This window comes from Panthera uncia, assembly GCF_023721935.1.
Source record: "Panthera uncia isolate 11264 chromosome C1 unlocalized genomic scaffold, Puncia_PCG_1.0 HiC_scaffold_4, whole genome shotgun sequence".
Classification (NCBI taxonomy): domain Eukaryota; kingdom Metazoa; phylum Chordata; class Mammalia; order Carnivora; family Felidae; genus Panthera; species Panthera uncia.
The window spans coordinates 34,657,872-34,665,518 of NW_026057585.1; positions in this window are offsets into that span (position 1 = coordinate 34,657,872).

Genomic DNA, 7,647 nt, shown 5'->3' on the forward strand with positions numbered 1-7,647 from the left:
TTTTTTTTTTTTTTTTTTTTTTTTTTTTTTTTTTTTTTTTTTACCTTTAAGTTAATTCTAGCACATCAAGAAGGGACATGGCTGAGGCAGTGGTTTATACCTCCTGTTCACACCTGACATCTTGGCCATGGCCCATCCATCAGTTTTGGGTCAGGGCTACAAGGCCTGTTTCAGACATCCTCAGCTAGACTTTTGAGTTGGGATAGGATGTGGGTGAGAAAGTGAGAACTGAGATGGTTAAAACTGCCCCCTAAATCTAGTGATTTTTCACTGAGAGAGAGTCATCTTGGCCATGCAGTCATGAGTTGCACAAGACTATCATGAAAGAAAGAGGGAGAAGGAAAGAAGGAAAGTCGTTGCTAAGACACTGTTGGCCAGGAGGAAGGCTAGAGAGGGTCCATTTGTGGCTCTGACACCCATCTTACCCACAGGACCCAGCCAAGCCTATCTTGGCAAGGGCAGCCTGGACAACAGAACCAAACATGCCTTTGGCCTTCCTTCAACTCTTCTAGCATTTACAATTGTGATAGAGGTGAACACTCAGTCCCCACTGCTCATGTGCCCACAGAGGGAAAAGAATTTCCACTCCACTATCCGGAAGAAGAGAACAAAATCAACTTCCTTCTGCGCCTTCACTGCCTCCTCCTCCAGGAAGGAGGAGGACTTACCAAATCAGTGAATTTGGTGATGGAACTGAGTATACCTGATTCCCTCTCTCTCTCTTTTTCCTTCTGAGCTGCCAGCCACCAAAGGCTATGTCTTTCAGTTGCCCTGTCAGTTATTGTAAGTTACAGGGCTTGTTCCTGTCTCAAAAACCCAAGATTGCATGTATGAGCCAGTGACTTGATAGATAAACTTTTAGAAAAGGAAGGATTTGGGCAAGTCCACGTTGCCACAAATCTGAAGCCATTTTTGTGTCTCCTGTATCTTATTTCATAATTCATTTGAACTTTGGCAGGACCTAATACAATGACAGATGTGGGGAAGGGAGGAACAATAGTTATACCACTCACAGCAATGGATCAACTTGACTGACATAATATCTCTTAACCCATGCTGTTCATACTGACTAATAAAGAAGAGACCAGGTGGCGTAGTGTGGCATGCCAGAGTTCCTGAAAGATGGGGATATCTGATTACTTCCTCACAGATGATGAGAAAGGAGTCTAATGTTAACCTTCCAGTGGCCAGAATTTCTAATTCCAGTCACAGAACATGGCTTCCTGTGTATCATCAGAACTAAAGCAGAATGAGAAAAATCCCAACCAACTGCACTGAGAAGATCCATGAACTGCAGGTGATGAAGACAACTATTTAAGGCCATACTCATCATCAGATATAATATAAACATGGCTTTTGGTGGTCTATCAGTTTACAGAGATTTGAAAAGACAGGGAAAGATGTCCACAGTGCATATGTAGGAAACCAGAATGCTAAGTCTTTTCTGGCCCTATAAATAGATTCAGTAGAAAGAAGAAAGACATGAAGTCTAATCCTTCTCCAATTAAGCTGGAAAAATCAAAAGAGAAATTCCCAACTATGAATTTAAACTCTGCAAGATCAGAATCCTGGGAAGATGGCGGCGTAGGAGGACGCTGGTCTCACTGCGCGTCCTGGTGATCACTTAGATTCCACCTACACCTGCCTATATAACCCAGAAAACCACCAGAAGACTAGCAGAACGGAGTCTCCGGAGCCAAGGGCAGATGAGAGGCACACGGAAGAGGGTAGGAAGGGCGGTGAGGCGGTGCACGCTCCAGGACTGGCAGGAGGGAGCCGGGGCGGAGGGGCGGCCCGCCGGCCAAGCAGAGCCCCCAAGTCTGGCTGGCAAAAGCGGAGGGGCTGGACAGAGTGTGTTCTGACAGCAAGCGGGACTTGACATCTGGAAGGTTATAAGCTAACAGCTCTGCTCAGAGAACAGGAGGGCTGGAGGACAATGGGAGGGAGAGTTGAGCCCCTGACGACAGAGCTCAGTTTGGCGGGGAAAAAAGGCACTCGCCAGCGCCATCTCCCTCGCCCATCCCCCAGCCAAAATCCCAAAGGGAACCAGCTCCTGCCAGGGAACTTGCTTGCAGCGGCAAACACCCAGCGTTGTGCTTCTGTGGATCCATCCCTCCAGCAGGTCTGACTCCCTCCCGGTGCTGCAGGGCCCCTCCCGAAGCGGATCTCCAAAGGAAAAGCTAGCTGAGCCTGCCCCTCCTGCCCCTGTGCACCTTGCTGATCCACCCCAGCTAATACGCCAGATCCCCAGCACCACAAGCCTGGCAGTGTGCAAGTAGCCCAGAAGGGCCATGCCACCCCACAGTGAATCCCGCCCCTAGGAGAGGGGAGGAGAAGGCACACACCAGTCTGACTGTGGCCCCAGCGGTGGGCTGGGGGCAGATATCAGGTCTGACTGCGGCCCCGCCCACCAACTCCAGTTATACACCACAGCACAGGGGAAGTGCCCTGCAGGTCCGCACCACTCCAGGGACTATCCAAAATGACCAAACGGAAGAATACCCCTCAAAAAAACGTCCAGGAAATAACAACAGCTAACGAACTGATCAAAAATGATTTAAACAATGTAACAGAAAGTGAGTTTAGGATAATAGTCATAAAATTAATCGCTGGGCTTGAAAACAGTATAAGGGACAGCAGAGAATCTCTTGCTACAGAGATCAAGGGACTAAGGAACAGCCAGGAGGAGCTAAAAAATGCTATCAATGAACTGCAAAATAAAACGGAGATAACTACGGCTCGGATTGAAGAGGCAGAGGAGAGAATAGGTGAACTAGAAGATAAAATTATGGAAAAAGAAGAAGCTGAGAAAAAGAGAGATTAAAAAAATCCAGGAGTATGAGGGGAAAATTAGAGAACTAAGTGATGCACTAAAGAGAAATAATCTACGCGTGATTGGTATTCCAGAGGAGGAAGAGAGAGGGAAAGGTGCTGAAAGTGTACTTGAAGAAATAATAGCTGAGAACTTCCCAGATCTGGGGAAGGAAAAAGGCATTGAAATCCAAGAGGCACAGAGAACTCCCTTCAGACGTAACTTGAATCGATCTTCTGCACGACATATCATAGTGAAACTGGCAAAACACAAGGATAAAGAGAAAATTCTGAAAGCAGCTAAAGATAAATGTGCTCTAACATATAAAGGGACACCTATAGGACTCGTGACCAATCTCTCTACTGAAACTTGGCAGGCCAGAAAGGAATGGCAGGAGATCTTCAATGTGATGAACAGAAAAATATGCAGCCGAGAATCCTTTATCCAGCAAGTCTGTCATTTAGAATAGAAGGAGAGATAAAGGACTTCCCAAACAAAAACTGAAGGAATTCGTCACCACTAAACCAGCCCTACAAGAGATCCTAAGGGGGATCCTGTGAGACAAAATACCAGACTCATCGCTACAAGCATGAAACCTACGGACATCACAATGACTCTAAACCCATATCTTTCTATAATAACACTGAATGTAAATGGACTAAATGCGCCAACCAAAAGACATAGGGTATCAGAATGGATAAAAAAACAAGACCCATCTATTTGCTGTCTACAAGAGACTCATTTTAGACCCGAGGACACCTTCAGATTGAGAGTGAGGGGATGGAGAACTATTTATCATGCCACTGGAAGTCAAAAGAAAGCTGGAGTAGCCATACTTATATCAGACAAATTAGACTTTAAATTAAAGGCTGTAACAAGAGATGAAGAAGGGCATTATATAATAATCACAGGGTCTATCCATCAGGAAGAGCTAACAATTATACATGTCTATGCGCCGAATACGGGAGCCTCCAAATATATAAAACAATTACTCACAAACATAAGCAACCTTATTGATAAGAATGTGGTAATTGCAGGGGACTTTAACACCCCACTTACAGAAATGGATAGATCATCTAGACACACAGTCAATAAAGAAACAAGGGCCCTGAATGATACATTGGATCAGATGGACTTTACAGATCTATTTAGAACTCTGCATCCCAAAGCAACAGAATCTGCAACCCAATTCTCAAGTGCACATGGAACATTCTCCAAGATAGATCACATACTGGGTCACAAAACAGCCCTTCATAAGTATACAAGAATTGAAATCATACCATGCATACTTTCAGACCACAATGCTATGAAGCTTGAAATCAACCACAGGAAAAAGTCTGGAAAACCTCCAAAAGCATGGAGGTTAAAGAACACCCTACTAAAGAGTGAAGGGGTCAACCAGGCAATTAGAGAAGAAATTTAAAAATATATGGAAACAAATGAAAATGAAAATACAACAATCCAAATGCTTTGGGATGCAGTGAAGGCAGTCCTGAGAGGAAAATACATTGCAATCCAGGCCTATCTCAAGAAACAAGAAAAATCCCAGATACAAAATCTAATAGCACACCTAAAGGAAATAGAAGCAGAACAGCAAAGACAGCCTAAATCCAGCAGAAGAGAAATAATAAAGATCAGAGCAGAAATAAACAATACAGAATCTAAAAAAACTGTAGAGCAGATCAACGAAACCAAGAGTTGGTTTTTTGAAAAAATAAACAAAATTGATAAACCTCTAGCCAGGCTTCTCAAAAAGAAAAGGGAGATGACCCAAATAGATAAAATCATGAAAGAAAATGGAGCTATTACAACCAATCCCTCAGAGATACAAGCAATTATCAGGGAATACTATGAAAAATTATATGCCAACAAACTGGACAACCTGGAAGAAATGGACAAATTCCTAAACACCCACACACTTCCAAAACTCAATCAGGAGGAAATAGAAAGCTTGAACAGACCCATAACCAGCGAAGAAATTGAATCAGTCATCAAAAATCTCCCAACAAATAAGAGTCCGGGACCAGATGGCTTCCCAGCAGAGTTCTACCAGACGTTTAAAGCAGAGATAATACCTATCCTTCTCAAGCTATTCCAAAAAATAGAAAGGGAAGGAAAACTTCCAGACTCATTCTATGAAGCCAGTATGACTTTGATTCCTAAACCAGACAGAGACCCAGTAAAAAAAGAGAACTACAGGCCAATATCCCTGATGAATATGGATGCAAAAATTCTCAATAAGATACTAGCAAATCGAATTCAACGGCATATAAAAAGAATTATTCACCATGATCAAGTGGGGTTCATTCCTGGGATGCAGGGCTGGTTCAACAGTCAGAAATCAATCAATGTGATGCATCACATTAATAAAAGAAAAGATAAGAACCATATGATCCTGTCAATCGATGCAGAAAAGGCCTTTGACAAAATTCAGCAACCTTTCTTAATAAAAACCCTCGAGAAAGTCGGGATAGAAGGAACATACCTAAAGATCATAAAAGCCATTTATGAAAAGCCCACAGCTAACATCATCCTCAATAGGGAAAAACTGAGAGCTTTTCCCCTGAGATCAGGAACACGACAGGGATGTCCACTCTCACCGCTGTTGTTTAACATAGTGTTGGAAGTGCTAGCATCAGCAATCAGACAACAAAAGGAACTCAAAGGCATCAAAATTGGCAAAGATGAAGTTAAGCTTTCACTTTTTGCAGATGACATGATATTATACATGGAAAACCCGATAGACTCCACCAGAAGTCTGCTAGAACTGATACATGAATATAGCAAAGTTGCAGGATACAAAATCAATGTACAGAAATCAGTTACATTCTTATACACTAATAACAAAGCAACAGAAAGACAAATAAAGAAACTGATCCCATTCACAGTTGCACCAAGAAGCATAAAATACCTAGGAATAAATCTAACCAAAGATGTAAAAGATCTGTATGCTGAAAACTATAGAAAGCTTATGAAGGAAATTGAAGAAGATATAAAGAAATGGAAAAACATTCCATGCTCATGGATTGGAAGAATAAATATTGTTAAAATGTCAATACTACCCAAAGCTATCTACACATTCAATGCAATCCCAGTCAAAATTGCACCAGCATTCTTCTCGAAACTAGAACAAGCAATCCTAAAATTCATATGGAACCACAAAAGGCCCCAAAGAGCCAAAGTAATTTTGAAGAAGAAGACCAAAGCGGGAGGCATCACAATCCCAGACTTTAGCCTCTACTACAAAGCTGTAATCATTAAGACAGCATGGTATTGGCACAAAAACAAACACATAGACCAATGGAATAGAATAGAAACCCCAGAACTAGACCCACAAACGTATGGCCAACTAATCTTTGGCAAAGCAGGAAAGAACATCCAATGGAAAAAAGACACTCTCTTTAACAAATGGTGCTGGGAGAACTGGACAGCAACATGCAGAAGATTGAAACTAGACCACTTTCTCACACCATTCACAAAAATAAACTCAAAATGGATAAAGGACCTGACTGTGAGACAGGAAACCATCAAAACCCTAGAGGAGAAAGCAGGAAAAGACCTCTCTGGCCTTAGCCGTAGCAATCTCTTACTTGACACATCCCCAAAGGCAAGGGAATTAAAAGCAAAAATGAACTACTGGGACATCATGAAGATAAAAAGCTTCTGCACAGCAAAGGAAACAACCAACAAAACTAAAAGGCAACCAATGGAATGGGAAAAGATATTTGCAAATGACATATCGGACAAAGGGGTAGTATCCAAAATCTATAAAGAGCTCACCAAACTCCACACCCAAAAAACAAATAATCCAGTGAAGAAATGGGAAGAAAACATGAATAGACATTTCTCTAAAGAAGACATCCGGATGGCCAACAGGCACATGAAAAGATGCTCAATATCGCTCCTCATCAGGGAAATACAAATCAAAACCACACTCAGATATCACCTCACGCCAGTCAGAGTGGCCAAAATGAACAAATCAGGAGACTATAGATGCTGGCGAGGATGTGGAGAAACGGGAAGCTTCTTGCACTGTTGGTGGGGATGCAAATTGGTGCAGCCACCCTGGAAAACAGTGTGGAGGTTCCTCAAAAAATTAAAAATAGACCTACCCTATGACCCAGCAATAGCACTGCTAGGAATTTACCCAAGGGATACAGGAGTACTGATGCATAGGGGCACTTGTACCCCAATGCTTATAGCAGCACTCTCAACAATAGACAAATTATGGAAACAACCTAAATGTCCATCAACTGATGAATGGATAAAGAAATTGTGGTTTATATACACAATGGAGTACTACGTGGCAATGAGAAAGAATGAAATATGGCCCTTTGTAGCAACATGGAGGGAACTGGAGAGTGTTATGCTAAGTGAAATAAGCCACACAGAGAAAGACAGATACCATATGGTTTCACTCTTATGTGGATCCTGAGAAACTTAACAGAAACCCATGGGGGAGGGGAAGGAAAAAAAAAAAAAAAGAGGTTAGATTGGGAGAGAGCCAAAGCATAAGAGACTCTTAAAAAGTGAGAACAAACTGAGGGTTGATGGGGGGTGGGAGGGAGGGGAGGGTGGGTGATGGGTATTGAGGAGGGCACCTGTTGGGATGAGCACTGGGTGTTGTATGGAAACCAATTTGACAATAAACTTCATATATTGAAAAAAACACTCTGTAAGATCGCTTTCATTAGATTTTCATATTTGCTAGTCAAAAATATGAAGAGGGTAAAACTGGAGGCAGATTTGTTGCCTTTTCAGGGAAGGAAGAACCAACTGCCAAAAATGGAGGAAAGCCATAAATCTGGGCAGTGGCCTAGTGGAGAAAATGGGAA